Genomic DNA, 17,847 nt, shown 5'->3' on the forward strand with positions numbered 1-17,847 from the left:
GAAGAATATGAAAGAGTAAATCTTTCTGTTGCTGGCTGAGTATTCTAATCAAAAGACAAATCACAGGTTTCCAAATAAACAAGCAGATAACAACAACAATAACAACAAGAACAAGAACAATAATAAGAAAAACAAGAACAAGAACAACAAAACAAACAACAACAAAACAACAACAACAATAATAATAATAAAAATAATTAATCATAATAATAATGCATTTATTCAGAAATATGCTTCCCTGCTTTTATTTTTTAGGAACTGTCAGAATACATACATAATAATAAAAAGGCAACAAATGTTCTGAAAAATGTCTTGACAAATATTTACAAGCAATTGAAATGTTGTCTAATTATTGCAATGAAACACTATGTTAATTTAAGAGACACCTGATTTTCTATGCATTCATCAATGACTGTGTCTGAAATTATTATTTTAATTAAATAAGAGTCTGACAAGAATATAACAAAAATTATTAAAATAGATGGCGTTGGCTTCATTTAGGGTTTCTGTTTTGTTTCAGGATTTACGTTGATTGCAGTACTCATTTAGAATTTTTATATTTGTTGCTCTGAACCAAACTTTATCTGGTAGGCAGAGTTATTTATCTTGTTTTAATATTACACTTCCCAAACAGTCCTGTGCAACACTTAAATCCCTCCCCTTAATCGAAGCAAATAACAGAACTCTTTATGTCAAAATAAAGAGAAAAAATGAAAAACAATGTAAACACTCATGCAAACCATGGCAGTATTCAATACACACCGATAAATGGTTCCAATTATGCAGACAATAAACAAATATAATGAGATTGCTCGTGGACAAGCTAAAGACGATGTTCTATTCTAATATTATGACAAATTACTAATCATTACAGCGGACTGAATATCATTATTTGCCAGCTTCACCATCGGCCTATCCCAAACTTCCCACAGCTTCCCAGGGAGCTGACTGCTAAATTGTAACAACTTCTCCTTGGCACCGGCAGCAGCCACCCCGTTTTAACAGCAAAATAAAGGAAACAACCTTAAACGCCCCAAACGAAAGCGAAGGGCGCGGGAGGCTGTGCCCCGCCGGGGAGCGCGTGGGGCCGCGGCCGGAGCCGGCGCTGCCGCTCCCGGACACCGGGAGCCCACGGAAGTCGCTGACCCTCGGCGGTCCCTGAGCGAGCCCCGCGGGACGCGCTGTGCCCGCGGGAGCTGCCCCGGTCACCCCCCCGCGCCCCCGGGGCCGCGATCGGGCCCGGCCCTGGGGTGGGGGCTGCGGTGGGTGCGCGCAGCCCGCGGGGCTGCCGAGCATCGCCCCGCCGAACCTCCAAAAGAGAAGGTGGAAAACCTCAACCCCAGCCCGGAGGCCCCCGAACCCCGGAGACCCCCGCGCCCCGCGGCCGCGCCAGGCGAGCTCGGTCCCCACGGGCGCGCACGCTGCCCCGCCGCCCGCACCTCCGGCTGCTCTTGGGAACGGGACGTTTAATTTTCCCTTTCAGAGAAACCCCCAAGGAGGGAAGGGGGGCTCACCCCGCACTCCCCGGCGTCTGGGGTCTGCCCCGGGGCCGGCGGCACCGACGGGGCAAAGCGGCCCCGTCCCGCGGGGCCGTGGCAGCGCCGCCGCCGCGCTCGCCGCTCTTACCTTGTGTCGCCGGGAGCCCGCGGGGGCAGGGAGGGGGGAGAGGGACAAATATCCTTCAGGCGGCTGGAAGCAACATCTCGGCGTTAAACGCGTGCGGAGGCCGCGGACGTCGGGGTCCGGGGAGCGAGGGGCGCTCCACCATGTGCGGGGGGCGGCGGGGCCCGGGCGGGCGCTGCTGGCCCCGGAGGGCTCAGCGGCGGCGGGGCTCGGCGGGCTCCTGCCGGCTCGTCATCACCGTCCCCTTTCGGCCCCTCCTGGTCTTATCGGCTGGCTTTGGGGCGGCGTGTGCGAAAAAAGTTATCGGGGAAGGGGGAGGAAGGGGAAAAAAAAGGAAAAAAACCACCCCAAACCCACACGAGCCTCTTCAGGGAAAGGAAGGCGGGGGGGAAGAAAAAAGGAAAAAAAAAAAAAAGAGGAAAAAGAAAAACAACAACAACAAACCCCACGGCGCACCGCTCAACAAAACAAAACTTCTTTCACTTCTCCGCCGGGGATGGGAGAAAAGTGAGCGCGCGTGGGAGGGCGGACGGGCGGGCGGCTCTCCCCCTCCCCACGCCCGCAGCCTGCCCGCGGCGCTGCTTCCCCGCCGCACCCCCGGGCAGCGCCCGGCCCGGCCCGGCCCGGCGCGGCCCTCTCCGCCCCCCCTCCCCGCCCACCCCGTCGGGCCGTGCCCTCCCGCCGCTCCCCTTTCGGGCACTGTCTCTTTAAAGCGGGGCAGCCCCGGCCGCTCCGGCCGCCTTTCCACCCCCCCTGCCCGGCCCCCCCGTCCGGGGCGGCGGCGGCGGCGCTCCCGGCGCGCTTAAAGCGACAGCGGCCCCGCGGCCGGGGGTCACCGCCAGGTCGCGGAGGAGCGGCCCCGCCGCGGGGGCTCACCGGCAGCCCCCGCCAGCCCCCCCCCCGGACGCATCCCCCGCCCGGGGCCGGCGATGCGCTCTGCCTCGGGCCCTCGCCGCTCGCCACTATTTATTCGCCGCCGCCGCTCGCCCCGGTGCCCGCAGCCCCGAGCGCCGCCGCGGCCGCCCCGCAGCGGGGGCTGCGGCGAGCGGGAGCCGCACCGCGCTCGCCCCGACGGCTGCTCCCGGCGCTCCGGGAGCCGGCGCGCCCGGCGCGTTACCCGAATTGTTCCCGTCATCGCGTCACTCTGGTTCTTGATAACGATTTTTAATGAAATGCAACTTCTTTCTTTCGTTTTTTTTTTTCCCCGGCCAATTTCGCGACGACCCCGTTTGGTGCCGCGGAATCACCACCCCGCTTGCCGCCGCTTCCTAAACGATTTTTAACTTTTTTTTTTTTCTCCCTTTATTTCTTTGGTAACGAATCCCATGAATGGAGCGGCGGGAGGCCGGGCTCTACCTGCCGGCGGGGCCGGGCCCGCTCCCTGCCGCGGGGCAGCGCAGCTCCCCCGGCTCGGGGCTCTCCCGGCTTAAATGGACCCGAAATCCAACCGTGCCGCAAAGCCGCAAACGTCCGCCAAGTTTGGAACAGCCCGGGCTCACTACGGAGAGATCCTCGTATATGTGCTTTGGGAAGAGGGCAGGGGGAAAAGAAAAATTAAGAGGGCTGAGCTGTATCTTTTATTGCACCATACAGAAGTGCCACCCACATTTTTTTTCTTTTTTTTTTTTTTAAGTGCAGATATATTTTTCAGACCAAAAGTGAATTTTTCTTCCCTGGGGGGCTAAGAGGGGCCGGGGAAGTAGAGCGGGGGGGAGGGCGAGAAGCCGAGTGACAGGAGATGCTGATGGATTCGTCTCAGCGGCCCGTTATCTGTGACATTGACCTGTTAGCTCAGATAATGGCTATTGTCCGAGAGGAGAGAGATGGGGAAAAAAAAAAAAACAAAACCCGCACGCAGTGGTGGTAGGTAGGACAGGGGGGGAAAAAAAATCCTTTGTCAATAACCTCAAAAAACCCGGTGGGAGATTCCCAGAGCGCCCGGGCCTGGGAACCGGAGCCCGGACGGTGTGAGGGGCCGTGGGTTCCTGCCCTCCCTCCGCTCCCCATTGTTGTTTTGGTTTTTTTTTTTTTCTTTCTTATTTTTCCTTCGTCTCTCTCTCTCTCTTTTTTTTTTCTTTTTTTCTTTTTTTTTTTCTTTTTTTTTTTTTTTTTAATTTAGCCATAAATTGGCCCGGCTCGCGCTATGAGCTGTTCTATTTTCTCCCTGTCAGGATGAGGGATTTGCTTTATGATGCATTGTGTATTAAATACAAGTAATCTGGGAAACTGATTGCTCGGGCCCATCGGCCTGATCAGAGCCCCCGATAGGGAGCCGGAGCCCCCCCCTCCCCTTCCCTCCCTCCCCCACGGCCGTGCCACAAAGGGAGGAAACGCCGGTGGATAAACAAAAGCGGCTCCCGGTACCGGCGGAGCGCGGCCGGGGCCGGGGCCGGGGCCGGCCCGCACCGGGGCTCGCCCGCCGCGCCGCCCGCCGCCGCTGGGTGGCGCTCGCCGCCGGGACACCGCGGGTCGCGCTCTCGGCGGGAGCGGGGCCGCCGCTCCCCCTTTTTTTGGGGGGAAAACCCCTTTTTTTAATAGTTCCCCCTTCGTGCAGCGCTCCCAGCGGTTCGGCTGTAACCCAGCGCGGCCAGAGGAGGAGGAGGAGGAGGAGGAGGAGGAGGAAGGCTCATGCCCCCGAGCCGGGGCTAGGAGGCGCGGGGGGTCAAGCCTGGCCCCGCCGCCGGTCGGGACCTCCAACATCCCGATCCGGGGATGTGGATACACACATCAACACACGGCGATGTGTTTCTTCTTTCAAGCGAAAATCTTTCAAACGTCTCTTGCCGCCTTTCCCCTCTCCCCTCAGACGGTTCGGTGGGCGCTTCAAGAGGCCCAAATATTTCCACAGGGTCCCCTTGGCAATTGTTTATTTAAAACAAGTCGCTCTATTAGTGGAGCAGTCAGGAGCTAGTACTCCAGTCTGCTAGTAATTCCCACCAGGCTGTAAACTGATGCCTCTTTTAAGCCTTTAACTTCATGGTCGTCCCAGAAGTAAAAGTTCTTCTAATGGAGACCCTATGGGCATCGTGCATTCCAGCACATCATTAAAGCAAAGCAAAGCAGCTTGGCCACAGCCAGATGAAATAACGGCACTGTCCACGTTTAATGGGCTTCCTGGGGCCAACTGCTGCCGAGGACGATGGGGGAAAATCAGACAAGTCACTGGTGATTTTTTAAATACCGTAAATGTTCGTATTATGCTTAATATTATCCTTTCGTTTGTAGACAAGCCACTTCACAACCACCTTTTTGAGAGGGGTTTAATGTTTTATATCTCAAGGTGACTAAACCAAACACCGAGCATCCTGGCTAACAGTGTGATGAGCGTTTGAAACACGGGGTGAGTGCATTATCGTGGAGAGAGAAAGGAAAAGCAAAGCGAAACAAACACCAGAAAACAACAGCTTCCTGACATATCCAAATGCTCCAGGACAGACCTGGGAAACAACAACAAGAACGAAAGGCAGCACAGTTTCTGCATGTCAATTCCTCCCACCCCGTGTTGTGGATATCAACTTGAAAAGAAAAATAAAAACAGGTGAAAACACAAGTGTTGCTGCTAATTTCAGGAGGAAGAGTCAGATAATTTCCAGCACTTGATGAAGGAGTGGGGTGGGCATTGCAGTGCCCTCCATGTCAGTGCCCTGTCCCTGCTGCCCCTCCTGCCCTCACATGCTGCCTGGCTCATCCCTCCCAGCCAAAAGGCAGTTTTCAAGTGAGGGAGAGGAGGAGAAAATTAAAGGTAAAAAAATGTAAATAAGAAATTTCCCTTGGTCTGGAAATGGGCCCAACTGAAAGCATGTTAATCTCCACCTCAGTAATTTGGTTCTCCTGGAGAAGACAGAAGCCCTGCTGCTGTGCCCTGCACTTCATAAATCACGTCTTTATGTGGACAAGGTCAGGGCACCTAACAGCTCAGACATGGGCCTTTGCAGTGGCTCGGAGGGCTCCGGCATGTTTATTCTCTCGCACAGATCTCTGAGGAGCAGTCCAGCACGCTTCTAATTACTTTTGATTATTTTCATTTGCTCGGGTCAGACTGGCTTTGCCGGCACTGCTGGAGGGTGGGTTTCCTCCCCCTGGCCTGGCTGTGGGATGCAGGGGGATCAGTGCTGTGCCCTGCACCCCCTTCCCCAGGGCAGTGCAGGCCTCCAGGGACCCCTGGGGCTCACCCCGCCAGTGGAGGAGGTCCTGTTTTGGCAGCGAAGCCTGGAACCTCCAGCTGAGTCAGGGACCCCCACAGCTGCCCTCCCCACCCCGCTATAGCCAGGCAGAGTGGGACATTTACCAGTGTGAAATAAGGGGCGTGCAGAAAAACATACATTTCCCCCCCACCTCCCCCCCTCAAAAAGTACCTACTGCCTTGGGGGAAAAAAATAAACGACCCCGTATCCTTGCAAAAAAGTTACAGCGGTGCATGTGCAGGCAATAAAAAAGTTGAAGGACCTCTGCTATGCCTGTGGGGACTGAGCTGTGCTCGGGGAGCTGCGGAGCACACGCAGCCCCAGCCCTGCGCAGAGGCAGAGCGTGTGTTGGTCTGCTCTCCCCGATTGCTGAGCAGGCACAGCAGGATCCATTGGGAATGCACACAGGAGGGATACACGGTACAGACACGTGAGTGTCCCTGGTAGTGTTGGGTCCAGGTGTGGGTGAAGCCTTCCCCATGCTCCCACAAGTGCTGCTGCACCCCCTCTTATGGTCTGTGACAGCACACAGCTGCTCTTGGCACAAGCCAGCTACCCAAGTACTGAGCAGAAAAGCTCGACTTCTTCTCTCCCATTAAAACATGGGCTCTAAAACAGCACGTTCCTTCATATCCCAATCTCAGCTTGACAGCCCAACCCTGTATTCCCGTCCTGGTGTGAGTGATCTCAGCAGACCAGTGCCCTTGTGTCCTGTACCCCAGCGTCTCCGTCACACTCCAAAGGTGAGGGTGGGCGTTGGTGCCATCGCAGTGGTGGTACACACTCCTCGAGCAGGGGCCACCTGATGGGGAGGAGTTTTCTGGCAGAAAACCCAGCCGTGCCACTGGGTTTTGAGCCTGAAACATTTTGGATATTACGTGTTGCTGCAAACCAGGAGAAGGGAAATCGCAGCAGACTTACCTACTTCATCAATCAGGAAGATGTAAAAATAAAAAATGTATCGGTGGCTGGTATCTGGCTGCCTGGGTGATTTTACTCCTGTCTTGGGGAGGAAATCCTGCAGACACCCTTCCTTGTGGCAGGACAAGATGTTTTCCCTTACTGCAAACAAACCACAGCCCTCACAGCACACCCCAAATTTGATGCTGAGGGATGCAGTGCTGCTGGTCCACACCCCTGCTGTGAGCACACTCCTTGCAATGCTTTCCTTCTCCAAACCTTTCCCTAGTCCTCCCTGCCAAGGCACGTGCTGTAGGACTGGATACTGAGGATTGTTGCTGTTTTCCTTTGGAGTGAGTGCTCATTGCTTCCATTACAGAAGAGTCTGGAAGCCCTCAAATCCAGCCAGGGCCATTTTCACACTCGAGGTTACTGCACCCACAGGGTGAGACAGCCCCTGCTGGAGGAGTCTGGCACGAGTTTGGCTACGGTAAAAGTCTGGGGAGAAACACACATTAGCCAGCTTGTCCTAGCACCTACGAGAGCCAGGGCAAAGTGAGGCAACGCAAGGCTGACTGATGTGGCTGTTGGCCTCCTGTCCACTCAGGAGCTGTGTTTTCCTGTGCTTCACCCTTCTCATGTTTTGAAAGGAAGCCAAAATCCTGGAGAATCTGGGAAATTCCACTGGTGATGCCCTTGTTCTGCATTTCCCTGTGTGCTGGGTGGCCTGGAAGGCTCTTTTCTTTCTCACCCACCCAGAGAGTAAAAGACCTTGAGCACAGCCCTCCAAATCCTACCAACATGACCAAAAAAGCATCTGCTTGGGTTTTTTATCACTCTCTTATTCATCCTTGTTGAAATACAACTGAATGAATCCCTCGGATTCGTACCCACTCCTGCTTCCCATGATATGCTCATCTGAAGATGGAGCAGTGGGACCTGTGAAGCCAACAGAGGGTCCACGTGGGGTGGCCAGAGCTCCCACCCAATGTAGCTGCTGCTTCTCTGCAGAAGCTGCCCTAGAAATGGAAGATCCCTAAGAAATACTCCCTGAGAAGGCATAATATCCACGAGGTAGGAGGCACAATATTTTGCAGACTTCCTTTGTATGCATAAGAATTCAACAAGTCTCAATTAACCCTCCATTTCTTCCAATTTTTTAATTTTCAAGCCTTCTTATTTGACAAATAATTTGAGGGCCTCCTTTGGAAGACTCCTTCCAGTCCCAGAGCCCTCATGGCACATGAAGAGCCACTCAAGAAGATTGTGTGGGAGCAATTCCTGGGGAACCATTTGGGTTTAGGCACTATTCATGATCTGAAAGCAGAATTTGCAAGCCAAAAGGATGAAGAAGAAAATATGGAAGCAAGTAAAAATGCCAGGCTAAAGGAGACTGAAGGGGTTAAACAACAGAACTTTACACAACAAGAATTAATGTGATGCATAACAGGTAATTCTATTTTAATAATCAATTTTAAGAGTGACTGGCCATTTTCAAAGCATTCCTGTTGTAGCCAAAGTTTTAACTAGGCGTGCGAGAGTGGGCATAAACACCTGTGGACTTTATAAGAGTAAGAAGCAATTTATCACCCAATAAAAAGTCAAACACTCATGTTAAAATTTTCAGGTTTGCATTTGCTGCTTTAAGTGTCACATGTGTGGATGGTTCTGGGGGAGGCTCAGAAGAAGTGGATACACATCCTGCACACAGAAACACACGTGCACACAGCCAGCACAACCAGCTCTACAGCAGGGAAGAAAAGCTGCCTGAAAGCACCAATGTTACAGTTTCATCCCTCCTACAGTTTGTATTAAACCCATTGTGAGCATCGACTGGAGTTGTCTAAAACCTGAACTAAATGGGCATTAAGTCAGTTGCCATATGAAATTACTGCCATTCGATTTTCAGATAAACCACAAAACTTGATGAACTAACATTGTTCCAGCTGAATTAACTCATCATCCCCGGGAAGAGAAGGTTGTGGAGGAAAGCGAGGGCTCTAATAGCGATGATTGATCCTCCTCCTATTGCAAGGCACTTGCCTGCAAGTAGAGAGATGCCCTACGACAGGCAGGCTGAGGATCCACCATGCCTCCAAAACATCTGCCTTGCTAGACCCTGATGGTAGTGTTAAACATGTTTTACATGTGGGTAGGAGAGGGAGAATGTTTTGTTATGGGTTTGTGATGAAACTATAAATAGACTAAAATCCCCGTCAACGGTTCAAGTCATGCTTGGTAGATAAATCCAGGGACTGAAATTCAGGAACGTTAATTTATTCAGCTGGTGGAGGAACATGCAAAGCTGATCCTTATCCCATACTCGGGCAATGTTCCTGGGATTAAGCCATAAAGTGTTGGGGCAGTAGTGCCCTGTGAGTGGCTCAGGCTCCCCAGCCTGGGCGGGCAGAGCCCTTCGTGTCCCCCACCCTGGCTGTGCTCAGAGTCCTGAGCAGTAAATGCTTAACTGGCCCCGTGCGTGCACAGCAGCCCACCTGGGCGTGCAGGAGAAGTGCTGCTCCACATAAATTAGTCACACATGGGCAAAGGTGCCTGATGCATTTGGAAAAATCTTACCCCGAGAGCTACCTGGTTTGCTCTAAAAAGATCTTGCTTATCGGGAAAATTCAGGGCAGGGAAGGGGGAGAATATATTTGATGCAGGTGTCCAAATAAACCTGTCCTATAACCCATGGATCACAATGGGTTATTAATGAAATAGCTGTGAACATCAGCGTATCCTTGTGGCAGATTTCTTTCATAAATGAGTTGAACATTTTCCAATTTTAGGAAAGTGCTGCTACCTATAAACTTGGAGATTAAGGGCTTTTTCCCCTAAGACTCAGATCCCTCGGGGCACTTGTGTTCTGGCATGCATCCCTTATTTGCTGAAGAAATTTCAAATTTGGTAATTTAGCACCATACTGATAAAACAAAGAGGGGAAGGAAAAAAAAAAAAAAAACCACGCAGTTGGGCATGCATGTGAAGAAGGAGAGAGATGAGTGGTACAGCTTCAGGCAATTTTTTCTGGTTTTTCTTTTTTTTTTTATCCACAAGCCATACTGCAGATTCTTTGTGAGATTCATAGAGAAAACATTCCCAAGATACAACATATAAGATGCATATCAACCCACAAGCTGAGTTTTGCAGATGCAAAACGGCCTGCAGAATGTGAAGGAGGATGGAATATAACCATTTTTTTCCATATCATTTATTTAAGCCTAAGATGTTGAGCTGAATTTGCCACTAGCAGAATTATGAGTATTAGTATTATTAGCATTACAGGAGCACCTAAAGGTCCAGAGGAAACTGGGACCCTTTTTGGGTAGAAAAATAATATACATTAGACTTTGTCCTGAAATCTTACAGTTGGCATGGATGGGATAAAAAGTGTGCCAGATGGGAAGATTACCATTTTCTTTTTACAGATGGAATACAGAATTCTGCTCGTGGAGAAAATCAGTGGCAGATTCTCATGCAATATTTTCACATAATTTTCGTTCATTGAGAAGTTGTTTTTTATTCCTTTTCTTTGACTGCAATGAACAGAAACTACTCCCTGTGTGCCGGTGCTTACAGCTTCTCATGGATAAATTGTGGGAGTCTGCTTGGTCACTGCCAGTTAAAATAGGTCTGCATGCTTTAATATGGCTCATCTGTAGCAGAAATTCTACTTTATCTCTCATTTTTTAGCTAGGAAAATATTTTAGCTTTGGAAATGAGCAGTTGATACTTTGGATCACATCTTTAAACGTAAGCACATGGTGCTGATTGGTGCCATAAATGAAAGCTCCTCCTATAGAAGCAGTTTTGGGGAGGATACATCAAACTCTGCCTTTGACTTTTGTGGCAGAAATGTGAAGCAGAGTTCATGATGTCAAGTCTTGTTGCTAGGAGTCCCCCAGCAATCATGCAAGTGCTGAGCATAAGATGGATCACGATCCCCACCAGGGAGAGGGGGAGAAACTGCCCCAACCACTCCACTGTGTGCTCCTAAACCTCACTAAGTGGCTGCAAAAAGCAGCAGGGAATGGGCCTGTGCTCAGTCACAATTTTTGGGTCCATAGAAGCAAAATGTGGCAACGTGTTAAGAACAGTTGTCTTTCCACCAGGAAGGATTTCAGAGGCTGTATGATCTGTCTTGCTGAGAATCCAGTATAGTAAATGCAACACTAAAGATCATTTCTTTCCTTATGCTTCCCTGTGCTGGAATGCTCACATGGGACAATCCAGGAGATCCACGGGGTTAAGGAGCTGTTGCAGGGTGTTTTGGCTGAGGAAGGTGGTCATCTCTGTGGGCTTTTCAAGGAGTCATAATGAGGGTTGTAACATATTCCCCAGGGAAACACCAGCAGCTCCAAGTCCTGAACACAGCACTGACCTGAGAGCATTGGCTACCTTGGGGCTGAACTGGTGGCCAGAAGTGTTGATCAAGCCCAGACAGAATCCCATTTCCACACAAGATTCCTGTCACTTCTGGGGTCAGACAGGACACTCAGATGAGTCCTGGCCTGACCCAGGGCTGTAGATGGAGGAGTTGCTCCAGCTCCAGACAAAAGTCAGTCCTGGATCCTCCCACTGCCTTCAGCTCCAGGACCAGAGGGCTGGAGCACAGTATTTTAGTGCTATATTTGTGAGCCCCCCAGAAATAAATGGGAGCTAGAAGCTTTCCTGCCAGGCACTGTAAACAGAAGCTCAAGCCAGTTGTGTGTTGCACGAAGGATGTCTGTCAGCTTGGGTGATAAAGCAAGAATATATGTCACGATATGAATGACCACAATTTTCCCTAGAGCTTGTGGTGCATTTAACAGTGCTGTAAAAGATGCAAGTGGGAGTTATGAGTGCTCATTAGCACTTCAGAATTACTTAATTATTTCATTCTCTAAATCAATCCATTAGTTTTGTCTCAAATGGAAAACAGTAGGTTTAGATCGAGGTTGCTGTGGACTGGGAAATACTTCAATGAAAAGAAGAAACTGAATTGGGTTGAATGATTTATAAAATGTGAGGGTTTCATTCCAAAATATCATTTATATGCCCAGAAATCTAGGCAGCAAATCTAATCCAGCAAAGGAAAATGAACATTCTCAATCCATGAATAAAGATGGGAAGTAATTCTGCAGCAGATTCAGCCTGTGCCTGCCCATGTAGACAAGTAACTGATCTGAAGCCTTTTTACACATCCGTTAGGTTTGTATTTACCCCGAGTTTAGGAGACAAAATTTGGGAAAAAAGAACATGGCAGTAACTTTGAAGAAAGCAATAATAATGACAGCTACTCTCCACATTGAGTTAAGCACATCCTTAAAGCATCCACTGATGGGAAAGAAGGAGGAAGGTCAATGCCAGAGGCAAAGACTGACCAAAACCCCAAAAACTCCAGAAAATCCTTTTCCTTTTGGAAGAGTGCACCTCCACCAGTTTACAGGGTACAAAAAGAAATGGGGTTTATTTGAACAGGGTATAAGAAAGACCTTGTTGATCTGATTTCCAACCAGCCACACGAAGTGTGTGGTGACCACGGATGATGTTGTTCCAGGTGATTCATTGCAACTCCAGTCAGTAGCCAAGTGTCCAGCAGACACATCTGAAGTGCAGTGACCTTGGCTTGCATGAGTGAGGCCAGTAATAAAAGCAAATGGAAGTCAAAATGAAAGATGTATATTTTTAGAAGAATTTGCACTGTTTGGACTCCAGCTTTAGATGGCTCAAGAGTATTTTGTAAGCCAAGAATCTGTTCTTCGCTTCTGGTTTGTTGATTAAATATACTTGTTACCAAGAACTTCAAGCAGGAAAAAATTTAAAAGAGACTTCAGCTACCATATTGTCAGCTTCAGCTGCAGCACTGAACAACTAAAACGTAATAGCTCTTCAGATCTCAAGTTATTCCCACTGACTGCCATATAATCAGCATGTTAAATCTGAGCACCTCTTCAGGCACAGTTATTTGTGTGATATATACAGATCGATACCTATTGATTTTATAATGTTGATTCATCTCTATGCAGTGATTCAGTTTCACATCATCTTATTTATCAAGCTTTTCTCCATGCCTTTGCTTCCAAGCTTCCTGACACTTCCAGGCCACTCAGGGAGGGTCCCACCACAACCACCCCTTTTGCCCCTGCACCCAGTGTCAGTGGGCACTCACTTGGTCACATTCCAAGGAATTTTGTACGTAAAGAGCTGACACAGGGTACCCAGGGCTGTTAATGCATGAAGGTAAGGTTCATAAACCTCCTTTGCTAACACCATGGCCCCACTGCCCCGGCTGGATGTGGAGCCACTCCCCAACTTCCCCTGGAGGCTTTGTCACCCCAAGGGACTGAATGCAGCCACGTGCTTCTTACCCAGTGGCCATGAAAGCTAAAACTTAAGGCATCATTCATGCCTTCAAACTTCCCTTTACGCTTGCTTATGAAGACACGAGCGGGATAAAACTTTGCACTGAATATTAAAATTTGTTCTTTTTACCCCTGGAGATTTTTTGGGCCTGGGCTGGTACCTGAAGCCCCTCCTTGCTGCAGCTGCTCCTGCGGACACAGCAGCAGACTGAGCAGAGGAGCTGGCACAAAAAGCCCGACGGTGACTGATTAACAGCAACCTGCTTGACACACTGGAGGAAACCAACCCCATTGCTGCTGCTGACAGGGCATCAGGGAAATCCTGTTAACCTCACTGCATTGCATATATGCAAATGACAGCAGATTAACGAGCGTCAGTGATGCCACCATCCCCACTGTGCTCGCACCACTTCGCATCACAGCAAATTACATCTGGACACACAAGAGGCACCCCACATAGACTGAATCATGATTTAGCAACTCATGTCTGCCCAAACTCCAGCTCACTGGGGCAGCCCACGTCTCCTGCTGCTGGCAGCCCTTGCGCAGCGCCGTGGTGGCCGGTGGAGACAGGATGTGGGGCAAATGTGGTTAAAAACCATCTGCTGAAATTCATGTGCTGAATGAATTTAAGGCAAACAGGAGAAATTTCTTTATGTTGAAAATGCCGAACAGAAAGAACTGAGCTCCGTTCCAATGCAACTATTTCCAAATGTTTTTGTAGAAGGTGCTGAAGGCAGCTGGGATGTACTGCATCTGTGAAATGGGAGTTATTTGGGTGGGTGCCTTTGGAAGGGAAACAAAAAAAAAAAAAAAGGATTGATGAGGACTAAACATTTCAGGGGGGCTCACACACTCAAGCAAGATAGAAGCATGGGCTAATTACAAAATAAGACCTATCACCATGCAAAAATAAATGACTTCAGAAATAGCTTTAGATATCATGTTAAAAGCACCTTTGGGAACAAAAAGGTGCTATGCTAAAACCAGGAGATCTAAAGAGCTGTTATTACACATCCATTACATTTTCTGAGCTGTCGCATTTACTTTTTGAAGTTCTGTACACATGATACAGCAAAGCAAAACATTTTATGTACCGTAAGAAATTTGAAACAAAGTTTAATGTTCAGAAGATAAAGTTAACAAAACTACACTTCAGTGGCTTTTTTATTTCTCTATTTTACGACCTTCTGAGAACTTAAGAGTAAAAGGAAACAAGAAGGAAGGATAAGCAACCATACGCTCCTGCTTGCTTTTTTCTACATTGCTGATCAGAGCCCAAGAAATCATAATAAAAAATGTCTTCTTTTTAGTGTCTAAATAGGAGCTGTTGAAACACTGATGGTACGAAGTGTTTCAGGATGGAAAGCATTTGTTCCTCTTGCAGCTATCAACAGTCATATGTTACATGATTTTCCGATTTTTCTCCCTGAAATTACAGAAGCCTATCACGTCCTCACGACCATTTGGAACAGTTTTTCTGCTGTTTCTGCTTTTTCTAAAACCAAAACCAGCTACAACGATGACTGGCAAGAACTGTTTCTACAAGCACCAGGCAATTCAGATTATTGACATTTTCTCTGTTCTTTCTAAATATCCTTGGTTACATCTTGATGACATCGATAGTGGTAAGTACTGAATTTATTGGGCAGTGATCCCCCCACAAACTTTCATCTGGCTGGATGCTAAAATGCTCTTGATGCAGCTGCTGTGATCATTGATATTATAGCACAAACACCCACGCAAAATTCACTTCCTAACCCAAGCACCCACTTCAAATTCACGTTGCTCATTTCCCTTGGAAGGAGAAGGCAACCACAAACAATAAAAAAAGAGTGAATGTGATGGGAGATTGATGCGAGTTTTAGAGTATGGTGTAGTTCACTAATTTATTGGCCTAATGAAGAAAAAATTGACATCTTAGTGGCATGAGCTACACCAAACACAGCATCCTGCCAAACCTACATTAGATGGAAACAGGTGCTTAGTTTAAACTGTCAAAATCTTCCACAGTAGTACATCTATGCTGCTTGTTAATAGAGGGTCTGGTAGAAAGTGAGGGATTATTTCTGCTGGTTTCAGGAGGAAGATGCAAGGGAAATAGCAAGAACACCAGCAAAGTTTTATAAAATGTATTTCACAACATATCTTGAATGAGTAATCATTGCGCTTTTAAAAAATCCTATGGCTTAAAGACTATATTCAAATATATTTTGAACATTTCTTACCATGTTTTTATGACATCTCTTATTTCTCTCAATGACAGACTTTTCTTCCTTTAAACTAGAACTTTCAATACCTATTATTTCTATATCAATATCTAATGTCTTCTATTACAACCCTGCAGATTTACTGTCTGTGATTCAGAGGTAAGTCTGAGCAAATCAGAAGGGATTTTAAGGGCTAGACTATGTACCTGCAATCCAAGTTATGTGGTCAAATTCATTCCTGATAAAGCTTCACTGAGCATTTTGGTGTTTTTTTACTAGGGGAGAATTTGCACTTGGATGGATTTATTCCTGGCATGAATTTCAATGTTCAAATACAACTACTTAGGGTGATACCCTTTGACTAAAATCAAATGTATGGGGGGAAAAAGATGGGTGAGTGACTTGGGAGCAGTCTGATGGTGTGTTGAAGGATGATATCCATGCAGGATAGATCTACAGCACCTCCTTAGCTGATATTATGGCCTTCTAATTATGGTAAAAGGTATGAGGTAATTTGGAAGGTGCCTATAGCAGAGCAGCAGGACGCAGCTCCCTGTGTTTAAGACCAAGGGTGTGATGGCAAAACCAGAGAAAAAAACCTGCTTCTTAAGGATATTCCAAACACTTCTAACAGTAAACTCTACAGGGAGCTCGTGTCACTCCTGACTGAACAAGCAAACAGCCTGGGGATGGAGCAGCAAACAGTGAAGTGAGAGAACCTCATCCCCCCAGGACCTCACTGGTGGTGTAATGGGGTTGGTGATTGCCTCGGCATTTCAGGTGAACATGGAGTTAATGTATGAGCCTTCAAGAAAAGATCTTTAATGCCCCCAGCCCTCTGAGACTTCCCAAATCTGAAAGGACAACTCTGTACATGTAACCATTACGCGGGTTCAACACTGACCTGGGGAAAGTGTCACTTCCTGAATCACAGGGGATGCTTCCAGTAACATCAATATTTTCCACGGAGGTCCCCCAGCCAAGCCTGCCTTGTCCCAGCCCTGCTTGGAAGGTCTTCTAGGGCTGTAGGTAAGGTGGTATGGCTGGAGACCAAGTCAAGGCATTATTTTATTTGTTTTGGTTAGCAGAGTTGATATTTGGTCAAAGGCTCCTAGCTGTGAAACGATGAAGAGCTGCCAATTTCTAAGCTAAATGTTGTACCTTCATATCCTGCTACCACTAACTCCATTTTGATTAGTCAGGAGTGAACTTAGAAGGTTCAGAAATAACATTTGGATAAACATCCCCAAATTTTGGATGCTTATCTGAGCCTGACCCAAACCCCCTGAGTATGCAGAACTGAGCTGAAAATCTGGCAAGAATGTTAATTTCCACACTTTTCATTTCTCTCTTGAAGGCTATATTTGCAGTTTAAGATATTTCCTTTAATTGGAATTAGCATAATACATTATTTCCCTATGGTGAGAACAGCTTTTCTCTAGTTACTTTGCCTGCTTGGATTTTGTCCAAGGAAGTACAAAAGGGGATGAAAGTGAACACGAAAATCCAAAGTAAATAAGTGAACCAAACTCTTTAAACCTCACAAGTGGATAGATTCTGCTAAAGGCTTCCCAGATAATAAATTACTTGATCCAACCCTAAAATTATGCTCTTCCTTTTTAATGGTGCCTCTGTACTGGTGCCAGTCGTATTCCTGCCACATGCATTTGGTAAAAATTAATCATTAATAATGATTTATGCTTTGGGGAATTTTGTGCCCTTTCTTTTCTGGGGTATATCACTGCTTCAGATAGCATCTGATTTGTTTAATTCCATTAATTATCAACATCTACAAAAATATTGTGCCAGGTATGGTGAGTCTTTGAGGAGCTTGGAGTTACAATCCATAAGAGATTGACCTTGCAAAATGTGCAAGTTTTATGATGCCAGCTCTATACGTATACTGAATTCAGTGATATTTTCTGTGCAAGTGTAGTATTTCAGCAACCAATGGAGCCTTCAGATGAGAGGAACTTCACATCCAGGTTGCACATGGGAGGCCCAACCTGCTGTTGGGAAGACCCAGCCTGTGCAGATGCGAATCCAGCTGTTAGACCTGACCTCACTGCACACCTTGGGGTGAAGGCTCTAAAATGAAAACCCTGCAAATACCCAAAGTGAGGTTCTTTCCAAATTAACCTCTTTGCAAAGCAGCTGGTGATGCGAGCTGCGTTCGGAAGGACACGAGTGACCTCAGAGCCTTTCCGAGCGCGGGGCTGGGAAGGTCGTGTCAGCACCCAGCTGCTCGCCCTTCCTCCTGCCACTCTTCCCAGGCAGAACTAATTATAGCAGCAGCCTGTGCGTGCCTGTGGGGGGATAAGCACATGGGTACATCCACACACCTCCACAGATCTGAATGTTTGCTCACATTTAATAACGAGCAAAACAAATAAAAATGAGTATTGACATGAATGCCGGTTACCCAATGCTCCCAGGGAAGGAAAGCAAGGCCAAGTGCTATTCCATAAGCAGTACTCAAAAATATTCTTCTCCACGCTCAAATCAAGAACGTGGCATCGAGACCAGCTTGAGCACCAAAACAGAAACCCAGGCTGGTGTTTCCCAGCTCCCTGCTCCTTATCAGGG

General features: G+C 47.9%; 1 protein-coding gene across 7 annotated transcripts in view; it reads right to left on the minus strand.

The window, feature by feature from the left end:
- The window catches only part of MECOM (MDS1 and EVI1 complex locus), a 329,394-nt gene that overhangs the window by 47,833 nt on the left and 263,714 nt on the right, over positions 1 to 17,847 (minus strand). The window contains exon 1 of one of the 7 annotated variants that reach the window (XM_068200241.1): positions 1,627 to 1,824. The exons of the other annotated variants lie outside the window; for them this stretch is intronic. The gene's annotated coding sequence lies outside the window, so the exon portion shown is untranslated. Of the gene's footprint in view, positions 1 to 1,626; positions 1,825 to 17,847 lie in introns of those variants that run through there. 7 annotated transcript variants of the gene reach the window in all.

This window comes from Anomalospiza imberbis, chromosome 10, assembly GCF_031753505.1.
Source record: "Anomalospiza imberbis isolate Cuckoo-Finch-1a 21T00152 chromosome 10, ASM3175350v1, whole genome shotgun sequence".
Classification (NCBI taxonomy): Eukaryota; Metazoa; Chordata; class Aves; order Passeriformes; family Viduidae; genus Anomalospiza; species Anomalospiza imberbis.